The sequence below is a fragment of the Macrobrachium rosenbergii genome, chromosome 25 (assembly GCF_040412425.1).
Source record: "Macrobrachium rosenbergii isolate ZJJX-2024 chromosome 25, ASM4041242v1, whole genome shotgun sequence".
NCBI classification, from domain to species: Eukaryota; Metazoa; Arthropoda; class Malacostraca; order Decapoda; family Palaemonidae; genus Macrobrachium; species Macrobrachium rosenbergii.
In genome coordinates this window covers 2,400,366-2,414,654 of record NC_089765.1, presented here as the reverse complement: position 1 = coordinate 2,414,654, position 14,289 = coordinate 2,400,366, and the positions used below count along the sequence as shown (strand labels likewise).

General features: G+C 43.3%; 1 long non-coding RNA gene across 2 annotated transcripts in view; it reads right to left on the bottom strand.

Moving 5' to 3' along the window:
- The window catches only part of LOC136852276 (uncharacterized), a 111,262-nt gene that overhangs the window by 82,238 nt on the left and 14,735 nt on the right, over positions 1–14,289 (bottom strand). The gene's annotated exons all lie outside the window — the stretch shown is intronic.

Genomic DNA, 14,289 nt, shown 5'->3' with positions numbered 1-14,289 from the left:
TTATGTTAATTTGAACTAATTATAATTTTCTTAATTTACATCACTAGGCGGCTTTATTCCCTTATGGCCTTCTATTCTTGCTTGGCAACTAGGCGATAGACATCTGCACTGGAGGATAAATTAGCCAATTATCGACTTGGCCATTAATCAACGCCGGAAGGTATTCCATGACACTGACAGCGGCCAAACGCCTCTTTTATCTCCCTTTCAAGTTGCTTGCTAATTGAGGTTCACTTGGGTTTCTGTTCTCTAGGTGTTACAAAACCTTCCGGGATTTTAATGATATTGACGCAAACCTACTGCCAGCGTTGTTATTCTGTGAGTGGGATATCATCACCAGATAAGAATGATCAATCTAAAACCACCGAAAGAGAATCAAGTTGCAAAAGGATACATGAAACAACCTAACAGCAAGAGAGACACGTACACACGCACGCACATACAGATAACGTTTACAGGAATAATGATTGAACTAGAATGAAAGAAAAAAAGAGGGAACTGAAACTGACTACTACGAAATTACCTAAGTAACTTGCTCGTTTCTTTAGCATTGTATCGGATCCGGTAAAGTGGAGTTTTCATTAAGAATAACATATTTCCAAAATTGACCACTGAATATACATGACATTCTCATCAAAATTATAACTCATTTCATTTTTTATTCCATTCACCTCAGTTCATTTCCTAACAACCTGTTTGGAACAATAAAGCTTGATTTAAGAAGCCTTGCATGACAAGGAAGTAAGTGTAGCACTTTTTAGATATTTTCACTATCTGTCAATGCCCTCTGCTACGTAGATTTGGCTAATCCCATCACCAATCGGGTCTCTGACGGTGTTTACGGTAACAGCACAAACGATTTTATCATTGTTGGCCACCAGTGGCGTAGCTGGCATTCCATCCCCGGAGGGGCCTAGGTGGGGCCAAGATATTTTTTAGGGGCCCAAAGAAAATTATGCAAAACAAATGTACCAGTTCTGTGATTAGTAAAATATACTATTCTCAACTGTATATATCCATGTGAATGAAGGAAAATAATAGTATTAGGAATTAGTAAACCTGTATTTGAAATTATAGAGCTCAATTTTCAATTAAGTTTCAACTCTTACTATACGCAAAGGTATCAAACACGGTAATGTAAATTTCCTCACAACCTTATATTTAACACTAGCCTAATTTCTATTATCAAGTTTTAATTTTCAGCTACAGTATAATCCTTGTCATGTAAATTCAGCATATCAAAATAGTGCATATCATCAATAACACAAAAGACTTATGACCCTGCAAATTCTCTGCAAAATTTCGACCTATCCCATTCCCTCTTCTTCATCTCCTCTCCCTGGAAACTAACTCCAAGGAGCAATAGCAAATTGCATTGCACTTATTCAAAACTGTAACTATAGTTTCAGTCACTTCATACATAAGTTGATAACATTAAGTTGGATCAAAATATCATGAACAAACATGTCATTTGTGTTACAACCCTATAACTATATCCATTCATTTCTCAGCTCTATATAAGTTGTAAAGGTAACAAGAACCAAAATAATGTCATTAGATATATACAGCATAACTAAATAAACTAAAAATATTTCAAATACTTTCTCAGCTAAAACATTCCAATGGCATGTAAATGGATCCAATAGAGAATATTAATACCATCAGAATGGATCAAATCCGACCAAAATAATATCATCAGCAACACAAATCTATGATCAATGTTGACAGAAGGGTTCGCTGGTAATTATTCTGCAACACCTGTGTAGTGCGGCATTTTTAAAGCGTTGTGGCTAATTAAAAGTCGCTTTCGACCGTCGTAGGACATGATCGCTAGGGCAAGAATATCTGCTTTTGACCACCAAATGGTTACAGTTTAGCTACAAAGGGAATTTCAACTGGGGATGAAAGTTGGGGGCCAAGCATTTGACTGGTGGGGCTCGCTTTCCACCTGGCACCCCCAAAGCGACGCCACTGTTGGACACTTAAACGTTTGAATATTTGCCTTTTGGTATGTTAATGAACTTTGTGCTATTGTTAGTAGTGTAAAAGCTATAAAGAGCATAAAGGATATGATATTTAGTTAATAAACTAAATATCAAATTCACTCTGATTTTCAAAACATTTTAGAATCATCCCTTTCCTTCTTAACCCAATATACAACTATATCATTTAAGGAAATGTTAGTGCATTTCTCCAGCATTAAAAACTAAGGAATGGGAAAACTGCTCATTCATCGCCGTTATTATGTGAAGGACTGTTCAGTCTTAGCTAGACGTTAATGTTACGGTTCTTATATTCTTATTGTATCAAAGACATCTGCGTTAAGTTAGTGGAGGCTTATCCTTTTTAATAATATAGCTTAGTTCAAGAATTTAAACATAAATATATCAAACGCAAGCATGCATTTGTAAAGTCCCCGATGAGCAGGTTTTCTGTGGTGACGACCCGTTTTCTTTGCTTCTCCCGGGAGCGCCGCTCCTGGGTAACGGGTCACGCAAAATTCAGACATACCCAATCAATTAAATTGTTTTATGTAAAAATTTACCTGCTACCAAATTGTATGTTATGTGTTCCTTCTTTCAGGTATCAGAATGTATTCAACTCTGCTATTGCTCATTTGTGTAACTCAAAGTGTGTTTGTTTATTGTATTTTATTGTCAAATGTTATTGACCTCAGGTCACCCTTGTTCCCATTGTATTCCTCGGCGTGACATCAGTCCGCCGCTATATAAACCGCCTGTGTCCACAGTAAAGTAGCAGTAACCTTATCCTGCTCGTTTCTTTAACACCTCTTAAAGTGGTGACCCCGGAGTGGTTCCCGGAGCCATTAGCGGACTCACATGGTGACTTAGTCTTGGCTCCAGGAACTACCCACGCCCCAAGCGGACTAATTACAGTGCTGTAACCAGCGTTCGGGCGTGCTGACTCTCGTCAGCTAATCACCAGCGTCATTAACAGACTCACACGGCGCGCTCCCAAGTGCGTATTGACGCGAGTTCCACTCCAATTAAGAGGGAAAGAGCGAGCATGGACACGGACATCCCCACCCTCGTTCAGTTAACCGCAAACCTCGCGGATTCAGATGTTTACCTCCCGCCCGTATCACAAGCGCCCCTCCACGCACCGAGGCTCTCGCGTTCCTCCAAACCGCTGCCCGCACCCCACACGCTGCCCTGCCCGGCGTCCTGTCCGGCAGGTCAAACAAAAGCCGCCCTCGCCATAAAGCTTCCGCCTTTCACTCAGGGGAACTCATCAGCGTGGCTGTTCAGGGTCAAGGGTCAGTTCAGGCTGGCGGAACTCATGGATGAGGTACTACAGGCTGACGCAGTGATAAACGCCCTACCAGAGGAGGTCTACAGGAAACTCATCCCCTGGGTGTCCACCGCACACCCCCTCACCTACCGCCACCTGAAAGCATCCCTCATAGAGACTTGCTCCCTGCTGGTCGCCGAGAGGGCCGCCCGCACCCTCGACCTCGTCATCAACCCGTGGCAGGAACAGACCGTCATGGAGACGTGGGGCAAGATACAGGACCTCCTCATCCTCCCCGCCACCGACAGTAGCAGTAAGTGGTCCGAAATAAGCCTGTCGCAGGAGATTCTCCTCCGCCAGCTCATCCCGGAGGTCCGTACCCAGGTCCTCGAGCCCTACACCATGCCCCTCAAGGTCTTAATCTGCACGGCGCAGCAGCTGACCGACTCCGCAAATGCAGCGAAGTGGGCATCAGCGCCTGCACACCCCATCAGTTCCATTCAACAGGATGATGGCGCAGAGGAGGAGATAGGCGCCATCACCAGGAGGCGGCCACAGTACCGTCAAAAAGGGAATCCACCGGGCCCTTACTACTACCACCAGCGGTACGGCAAGGATGCCCGGAACTGCCAACCCCCGTGCTCATTCACCCGTCCAAAAAACAGGCGAGGCGGCGGCCAACAGAACAGGCCGCCATGGCAACAATGGAACCCAGGAGCCCAGAGCCATTAGGCTTCTACGTCCGTGACACCATCTCCGGCAGGATGATTTTGGTCGACACAGGGCCATCAGATCAATATTTCCGATGCCCAAGGAGGACCGCAAGAGTTCACTGGACCCGGCTGCCTTCCTGATGACCGCCAACGGGTCCCCCATCCTCTCCTATGGCACTAGGCCCCTGTCGATCTCCATCCTTGGCCGGAGGTATTCCTGGAACTTCGTCGTCACGGACGTAAGGACCCCGCTCCTGGACACGGATTTCCTTGCCCACTTCGGGCTGGCAGTCGACGTCGGTCGCAAGCATCTCCTTGACACCGACTCCTGCCAGTCCTTCCCGTTGGCAACGGGACCCAGCGCACCTGCCATCTCCTCCATTGCCCCCCACCAGTACGCCCAGCTGCTGAAGGAGTTCCCCGATGTATTTAGGCCTGAGCTCTGTCAGGTCCCTGGGGCACCAGCAAAACATGGCATCTACCACCACATCAAATCGAAGGGCCTCCCTACACACGCAAGGTTCCGGAGGCTTCCCCCACGGCGTCTTCAGGAGGCCAAAAACGCCTTCGCCGAAATGGAGTGGATGGGAATATGCAAAAAGGCCTCTAGCCCGCGGGCCTCTCCCCTACACATGGTGCAGAAACCGGATGGCTCCTGGAGGCACTGCGGTGACTACAGGCATCTCGACCTCGCAACTGAACCTGACCACTAGCCCCTGCCGAACATGCAGGACCTCACTGCCTCCTTACAAGGGGCCAAAATATTTTCTAAATTGGATCTTCTAAAATCTTACTTTCAGGTACCAGTTGCTCCAAAGGATATCCTGAAAACCGCCATCATCACGCCTTTCGGGTCCTGTCTTCGCCTTCTCCACCTTTGGCCTGAGGAACGCGGGGGGGACCTTCCAGTGGCTCATGGACAGCATCCTGGGGGACCTGAAGTTCTGCGTCTGCTACGTGGATATCCTTCTATTTTCCAGATCCCATAAAGAGCACCAGAGGCACATCTGGGCAGTCCTGCAGTGCCTGCAGGAGAACAGCCTCGTTGTCAGGTTCGACAAGTGCACCTTCGGCGTCGAGAAAGCTGACTTCCTAGGCCACGAGATATCCGCGGATGGTGTCCGCCCACTCACATCGAAGGTCGCAGCCGTCACCAGGTTCCCCATCCCCACCTCCATCAAGGCCGTCCAGGAATTCCTCGGGATGGTGAATTACTACAGGAGGTGCATCCCCGGGATAGCGCACACAATGGCCCCCCTGACGGAGGTCCTGAAAGGTCAACCAAAATCCTTAGTGTGGGGACACAGCCAGCAGCAGGCCTTCTCCCTGACGAAGGCCGCCCTTGCCGAGGCAACCGCCTTGGCCCACCAGGACCCCAGCATTCCCCTCCAACTGACGACGGACGCCAGTAGCGTCACCTGCGGAGCCGTCCTGAAGCAGATCATTGGTGGCGGCCCCCAGCCCATCGCCTTCTTCAGCAAGAAGTTCAACCCCACGGAGGCCCGCTACAGCACCTTCGACAGGGAACTCTGCGCGGTATACCAGGCGGTCCGGCACTTCAAGTTCCTCCTGGAGGGTACGCCCTTCACAATCTACACGGACCACCAGCCGCTGGTCCACGCCTTCACCAAGCAGGGGGACGCATAGTCTTCCAGGCAGCGACAGCACCTTGCGGGCATCGCAGAGTTCACCTGCTCAGTCAAGTACCTCCCCGGCAGGAAAAACCCCATAGCAGACGCCCTCTCCAGAACTGAGCTCAACTCGGTGCAGCTCAGGATCAACTATGAGGACCTCGCCCGAGAGCAGATCGCCGACCCGGAGACTCCAGCCTACTGTACCGCCATCATGTCCCTGAAGTGGCGGGACGTGGCCCTCACCCCCGGGGGTCCAAACCTCCTCTGCGACGTCAGCGCCCCTAACGGACTAATTACGGCGCTGTAACCAGCTTTTGGACGTGCTGACTCTCGTCGGCAAATCACCAGTGTCATTAACGGACTCACACGGCACTCTCCCAAGTGCGTATTGATGTGAGTTCCACTCCAATTAAGAGGGAAAGAGCGAGCATGGATGCGGTCATTACTTGTAAAGTCCCCGCTGAGCGGGTTTTCTATGGTGACGACCCGTTTTCTTTGCTTCTCCCGGGAGCGCCGCTCCTGGGTAACGGGTCACGCAAAATTCAGACATACCCAATCAATTAAATTGTTTTATGTAAAAATTTACCTGCTACCAAATTGTATGTTATGTGTTCCTCCTTTCAGGTATCAGAATGTATTCAACTCTGCTATTGCTCATTTGTGTAACTCAAAGTGTGTTTGTTTATTGTATTTTATTGTCAAATGTTACTGACCTCAGGTCACCCTTGTTCCCATTGTATTCCTCGGCGTGACGTCAGTCTGCCACTATATAAACCGCCTGTGTCCAAAGTAAAGTAGCAGTAACCTTATCCTGCTCGTTTCTTTAACACCTCTTAAACACTCACCTTCCTTGTGGCTGTTTAGTGTCATCATGGAATAACGTAAGGACTGCCACAGAGCCGGCCAGAGTTCAGAAGGGTCGGGAATAGGTTTTGCTGCTACTTAACAATGGTCGTAAAAAACTAAGTCCCTAAAAATTCCACTGGTATTATGATATCAGCTAAAGGCATGTCCAGACAAGCGGGCCTGATCGGCAGGCATGCATGTTATCAGGCCCACATGATGAGCAAAGCAGCTAAATGGCCGTGCCCGTGTTAAGCGAAATCACCAGTCGGTGCCCGGTGATCTGAGGCAAGTACTGGAGGTACGACACTGCCAGGCTTACGTTATAGATCGGGGCAAGGGAGGACCTAATGTTGGCACCTTGTGAAGTAAGATAGGACTCGCACTGAACTACTTTCATTGTTTTGCGAGAGACACTGCTTTTGATTCATTTAATCACTGAGAAAGTGCTGTTAACGACTCCGTTTCTTCCATGCCTATAGAAAGTATTATTTATCGAAAGGTATTCAGCTGGCATTTATACGATCGTGCTGTCACTACTGAGGAAAGTTGAATGTGCAGATTAATTTTCAATTATCTGCAAATTTCTCTTGACTATTTTTAAGCCATACCTCATTTTACTTTTATAGATTACCTCGATGAGCTACCGATATTCATGCAACTGAGAATTGCCGTCATATCTTTTACGTTGATTATTAGTATTAATATATATGTATAAGATAGAACTTTAGAGTCAATTGTGTTAGCTGAACTCCTTACCGGTGGATCCCATCCTCACTTTTACTGTTGGTTGGTATGCGATATTGGGTTCATTTGGCTTCCTTACATTTGAAAGCGCGCTCTTGGGATGCCATGTGCACTGCCAACACATACTCTCTCTCTCTATAACAAACTTTCCTTTTCATTTATAATTTGTCAGTTATCAGACGTCAGCCAGTTCCTTTTCAGGTCGCTATACGATACAAGGATCCTTCTCCATCTTTTTACTAATGTTCTTTTGCTACGTGTAAAAGGCCTCATCTTTTAGCCAGTTTCCCAATTTTGTTTTTCATTCATTTTTCATCATGGGTTGTTCCCAACCGAATAATTGAGACGATATCGATCTGGTTTCATATTACACTTCACGATTATTTGCTTAGTCGTTAGATATCCTTCAACTAAGTCTCCGACATAAGTGAACATTGATTAATAAACACGAGCAAAAAACCTTCAAGAGTTAACTTTTACGAAAGAAAATCAGCCTGAGGTAGGCTGGGATAAAATAGCTCCAGTTGCCCGGGCGTAAGAGAAATCAAAGTGAAATATATGTATATATGTATATATATATATATATATATATATATATATATATATATATATATATATATATATATATATATATATATATATATATATATAAATATAAAGGAGTTCAGCTGACGACAAAAGCTGGGCAGCACCAATTGATGTTTTGTAACCAATCAAGTGTTTTTTTTTTTTATTGGATATCGAGGTAGAAGGTAACATAGTCGACAGTGATTCACCATGACTGACGAATCACTCGTGAAATCGCGTCGTTAGGATCACGATCTAGCAACGTGCTTAGGAGAAAATCTCTGAAATACTCTCCCATTTTTTTCTCCGCGAAATTTCTTGCTTTCTTTGCGTATTATCACGTTTATCATTGTTACAATAACAGCTGTATCAAAACTACCTCGTCCAGTGGTTCGTATTCAGTTACATGCCCAGTCAAAATATTTTTTTCAAGTGAGAGAGAGAGAGAGAGAGAGAGAGAGAGAGAGAGAGAGAGAGAGAGAGAGAGAGAGAGAGAGAGAGAGAGAATTTCGAGATGATCTCACAAGTTTACACCTTGGTTATCCCACAGTGATAATGATAAACAAGAATATACTTCGTTGCAAGGGTCACCCTTCTCAACGATTGGAAAGCAAGGCTGGAATGATTTCTGTGCACGCTTCACCTTTTATTATTACTGCCTTCTCTTTCTGCCGAATTCACAACAACAGCGCAAGCAAATGCGCGCGCCAAAAGAAAAAAAAAGCGTCTCCGGCAGGTAAGGGAAAATGTATTTTAGAATTAAGATTTAGATCTATCTTTTGTTCAACTGATTTTTGCCGTCGATAATAATGTCTTTTTTTTTTTTTTAGTTACGAGGCTTTCCCGCATTCTTTTTCCTGGCTATCATTTAAGGCAGAAATTAAGGTTTCGCAGAGGTCATATTATTCACGACACACCCGTGGAAATTGCTCAAAACGTGGGTTTTTATTATTTTTTCTTGGATTATATCCATGTTTTCGTTTGATCTTGATCTCAGTATGTTAAAAATTTAAAGATAAGAGCTTTAAGGTTTAATAGTTTTTTTTTAGGTATTAGAAAGCACCTTTTAAAAAAAACTAGCAAGAAAGTTATAAGGTCTGGAAAGTAGATTCTGATTCTCTCTCAAACGCACACTTTATTATTCAAGTCTGCAAGTTAGGTCACAACTTGAACATACAAAAACTCCATGTCTGAAACTCCAATCGAGCCTCTGCTGTTATGCTGCGTCGCATGTTTGCCTTGTTTTCGGATGTATCCTCTACCTTTGCCGGGAGTGTATGGAATGTGCTTACGCCCGTTCTCATAGCTTCTATAATCATGTTCACAGCCATATTGTAGTTCGTGTACTATTGTTTTATGGCTCCAGTAAACATCCCTCATTTTAGCCAACTTTGCACCAAATTCTTGTCTTTTTCTTTATACATACGCCAGTTATTATGCTGCACAACAGTTTCTTTTTCTGAGCAGTACTGGCCACCATGTTTTTCGTACGACACTCGACAAGGTACTGGCATCGTCGGGCACGCCCACCCATTCCTCAACTCTGTCGTGTAGACAACACTCACGGGTAAGCCCGGCAGAATTTGCCCGCCTACCTCGCTCCTCGGCGGGCACGCCCGCTCTTCTGGACAGGCCTTAAGTCAACTGTGCACTTGCCATGTTTCATCAATCATATTTTCAATTCCGTTCAAGAAGACGAACGTTCATCTACAGCAGGGTTCGGCAACCTATGGCACGCATGCCAGACTTGGCACACGGAGTGCTTGTCTGTGGCACTGCATTTGATCCGAAGGAGCAAAGAAAAAAATCCTAAAAAAAATGTGTATTGTGGTGCATCATTACTTTTATCTTCATGGTTTATTTACTTTATGATTTAAATTATCATATCTATCTATCTATCTATCTATCTATCTGTCTATCTATATATTTATCTGTCTATCTTTTCTTTCCTATGATTCACCGAATTAAAACGAAAATGTTTCGTACCCATGGTGAGGAGTACGTGAGTGCAACGAGATGTAGGCGAGTATGAGACCTGTTGGTACCCGTGTGCTCCCACCATCCGTTCGCATCTGTCACAAAGTGCTGTTGTTTCAGTGACTCTTTAGCGGCTGTAAGTAATATTCTTTCTAGTTAATTGTCACCATGGCTACTGCAAAAAAAGTCAAGCTTGATGTCTGATCATTTCAGTCATCATGAGCAATTGAATTTGGATTTATTCAGCAGAATGATCATGCTGTGTGTGCTTTCTGCTGCGAGAATGTCGTGTGCCGCGCTTCGAGTGTTAAACGACGTTTGAAACAAAACACGAGAGGACTTTCAAGGATATTGCTGACAAGGCTGAGGCGATTAAGAAAGCAGTATCCCTCTATGAGAAACAAAGTAATGTGTTCAAAAACTTGAGTGTTAGCAAAAACAATGAAACTGAAGCCAGTTACAAACTAGCTCTGTGTATTGCTAAGCATGGAAAGCCTTTTACTGATGGAGATTTTATAAAAGCAGCTTTCCTAGAGTGCTCTGAGGTGTTATTTGATGGCATATCAAACAAACACGTTATCATCTCAAGGATAAAAGACATGCCTGTCTCAGCTAGAACCGTGGAGACGTATTTCTGAAATGGCTGATAATGTAAGTCAGCAGCAAACGGTTGCTTGAACAAGTACACCTGTGTTCAGTGTGGCCCTGGATGAAAGCGTGGATATCAATGGCATTCCCCGCTTGGCTGTTTTTGCCAGGTATAGTGACACAGAGGTACACGAGGAACTGTGTTGTCTTAAACCTATGTATGGCACCCCCCAAGGGAGAAGACATACTGAAGGCATTCACTGACCATTTTGAGAACAGAAGGGTAGACATAGGAAAGATTTTTGCAATTACAACAGATGATGCTCCTGCTATGGTAGGAAAAAACAAGGGTTTTACTAAGATGGTTGAAGATAAAATTGGGCACCCTATTCTGAAATTGCACTGCATAGTTCATCAAGAAAATTTATGTGCCAAGATCTCGAGCTCTCACCTCAACAAGGTGATAACTACTGTTACAAAAGAGATAAATTTTCTTCTTGTACACTCTTCTCTTATGCACAGGCAGTTTCAAGCTTTCCTTGAAGAGGTGGAGCGTGTGTACAAAGATATACCCTTGCACTGCAGTGTTAGGTGGTTAAGCTGTGGGAAGGTATTAGAGAGATCTGTGAATGCTTTGATGAAATCCAAATTTTCTTATCAGAAAAAGGCCAAGACTATCCTGAGCTGGAGGACAGAGGTTGGATTGTGAAACTTATGTTTCTCTCAGACATCACCAAACATCTAAATGACCTCAATCTTCTTTTGCAAGGTGCAGGAAAAACAGTGATGGATTTGTATGATCCTTGGAAGGCATTTGTTACAAAGCTTGCAGTTTACTCAACAGATATCAAAACTGATTCTTTCCGTTATTTCAAAAACTTGAAGAACTTATCTGCAATTCATCCTGTCAACACTACTAATCTTCAGTTGTACATGCAAGAATTAGTCTGAGTTCTCAATCAGGTTTCAACACATGGGCCCAGTGTTTTCATTTTTAATCAGATCAGACATGTTTAAATATGGTGACTTGGATGCGACTCTCTTTGAGTGGATGGAAACTTAGGAGTTGGAAATGCAGTTAATTGACTTTCAGGCCTCACCATTGTGGTCAGCTAAATTTAAAGATCTTCGAGAAATACTGGAAACTAGTCAAAATGATCATGCAGCCTCCATTTTAAGGTCCTGGACATCACTGCCTGATAAATTCAATTGCATGAAGAAAGCAGCTTTTGCACTGCTGCTATCAGCATATGGATCCACATATCATTGTGAGCAGATATTTTCACACATGAAGCACATCCTCAGCCCCCATCGCAGCAGGCTTACAACGGATCACTCTGAGGGTTGTGTGAAACTCAAGGTGTCCAAATATTCACCTGAAATTTCAACTTTGGCCGGGAAGCAAGGGCAAGGATCGCATTGATATGGTGAGGTATAAACTTGAAATATAAAATATTTTTGTTACAAAGAACACTAAATGCAACAAAATTGTTACATTTATGTTATGTATGTTCATGAAAATACATTATAATTAAAATGGTCACTACATACTGTACAATTATGATTTTAATTTTCCTATACAGTGCTTAAAAATAACTACTGGCACGCAAGGTGGTAAAAGAAGTGGTATTAATTATCAACTGGCACAGTGTGTTCAAAAGGTTGCCGACCTCTGATCTACGGAATTCGTTATTCTTCCTTAACTGAAAAAATCAGCCAGGGGTAGATGAAAGCCTCTCTCATTTGGCAGAAAACATTTACCTTTACTTAAAAACCAACATTGCCAATCAAAACATTTTAATTTTTAAAGAGTAAGGAGTAAACAAGAATGCATACAAAAATATTCTTGTATGCAAGATATAGTCACAACTGACACGATTTCAGCTTAATTGGAATGAGTTAAATACCATCCGTCATAACAGCATGATCAGTTCATGAAATTGTACTGAAAAAACAACAACGCATATTTTCGTAATCCATTATCATTCTGTAATGATACTTCTCTTAGCAGTTTTAAAATGATACTTATCTTGGCAGTTTTATGGCCAATTTACAGTTTTTAATTCATACTAAATTTTTAGAGTGAAAAAAGCTCTTAAATCTTAAAGTGAATTGTCTTCAGTGCTCATTGTTTCATTCTATCAATCTCCCAGGCTACCGTATCAAACCGTAGGTCTGGTATATTAGTGTCATATGATCATTATTCCGACTCACTCAGAATAAGTATAGCATTTCAAATGGTCATTGTTGATATATAGCCTAAACGATCCGAAACGTACCGACCCAAATCGTAGCCTGTCTTATGCTACACCACCCAGGTTACTTCACTCTGATGTTAGTTTAAATTGTGATTATATTAATTCATTGCCTTGTGTATATTAACTAAACTAACATTATGAACTTACTATTGGCGTATTCAATTGTTCCTAGCTCGACGTACAGTTAGACTAGCGTAAGCAGTCTCCATTTCACTACCCTCATCTAAAGTACACCTCAAGAAATTATCCTTACATGTCGATATGCATATCTTCTAAAGAAAGTTTCCCTAAATGCACTTGAAAAGGAATAGGAATACTTAAATGGATTTGTAGGCACCGACAATTATGGCTGTATTCTTGAGTCCTCCACTAGCTAGATCCGCACTATGCGACTGACTTCACGGCCGTCTTTGACCGAAACCAAACCTTCAACTAATTACCGTCCGACCACCAATCCAGTAGTTAAGCAATACTACAAGTATATTTACAATTAAACACACGAAACAGATAAGACAACGTTTTTTACTACTAAATACAAACAACGAAACATAATATTCTACAAACAACGAAACATAATATCCTTCTACATAATACGCATTTCCACTTTACGTAAATTTAAAGAGAATACTTAAAACTATACCACGACTTGCGGAAAAGTAAATCTCTCTTGTCGAAGTTTTGACATACTCCCCCACAAAAAAACTTATGCCTACATTATTTACAATAGCCCTGTTCTTATCAATGCCTTTCTGGCTTCTGCAGCTATTTGAGCAGTCCTTCTGCTCGGGCGGGTGCTTGACTGAATGTCATCTGTCAGAGGATTAGTTTTCCTTATCTCCTGCTACAGCTCTAGGGATATAACTTAGGACCTTGTCTCTCCCCATGTGTAACTCGATCACTTGGCCCAACTTCCACTTGCTCCTTGGCCCCTTTTCATGAGTGAGGACAACTTCCCCTATCCTGGGCCAAGAACCATGCTCATTCCTACTCAATGGGTCTCTCTTAACGTTGTTAAATATTCCTTCTCCCATCTCTTCCACAAGTCGTCACAAAACTTGGATATATATAGGAATCTTTTCTCGGTGAACTCTCTCTGTCCATAGGTAGGGTCACCGGAGATCTCTTCCCAATTTACTACTTCTCTTGGGAAGGACTTGAGCTTTCGTCCAAGGATCAAATGGTTAGGGGTTAAGATTTCTAACTGATTCAAATCCCTGGGCATGTAACTTAATGGTCTGTCATTGATAATTCCTTCCAGCTCCACCAGCACACAGGTCAGTTCCTCAAAACTGAGCAAGAATTGGCCTAAGATCTTTTTTAGGCATGACTTCAGAAGTCCTATCAGCCTTTCCCATATAGCACCAAACCATGGTGCTCTCGCTGGAATGAACTTCAAGTTACACTTTATAACTTTATATCTAACAGATGCTCTTTTACCCTGGGATTCTACGACATGGTCTTAAGGTATTCTGATGCCACTACAAACATGGTGGCGTTGTCGCTCAACATGAGTGCTGGGAAACCTCTTCTACTACAGAATTTTCTAAAACTCATGAGGAACGAGTCACACGACTGGTTATCAACTAGCTCCACATGTATGCCTCTGGTTATCGGGCACGTAAATAGGATGATATAAGCCTTCTCAGGGCTTTGTCCTTTTCCCTTAGTCCATAATGCACCGGTATAGTCCACGCCTGTGGTATTGAACGG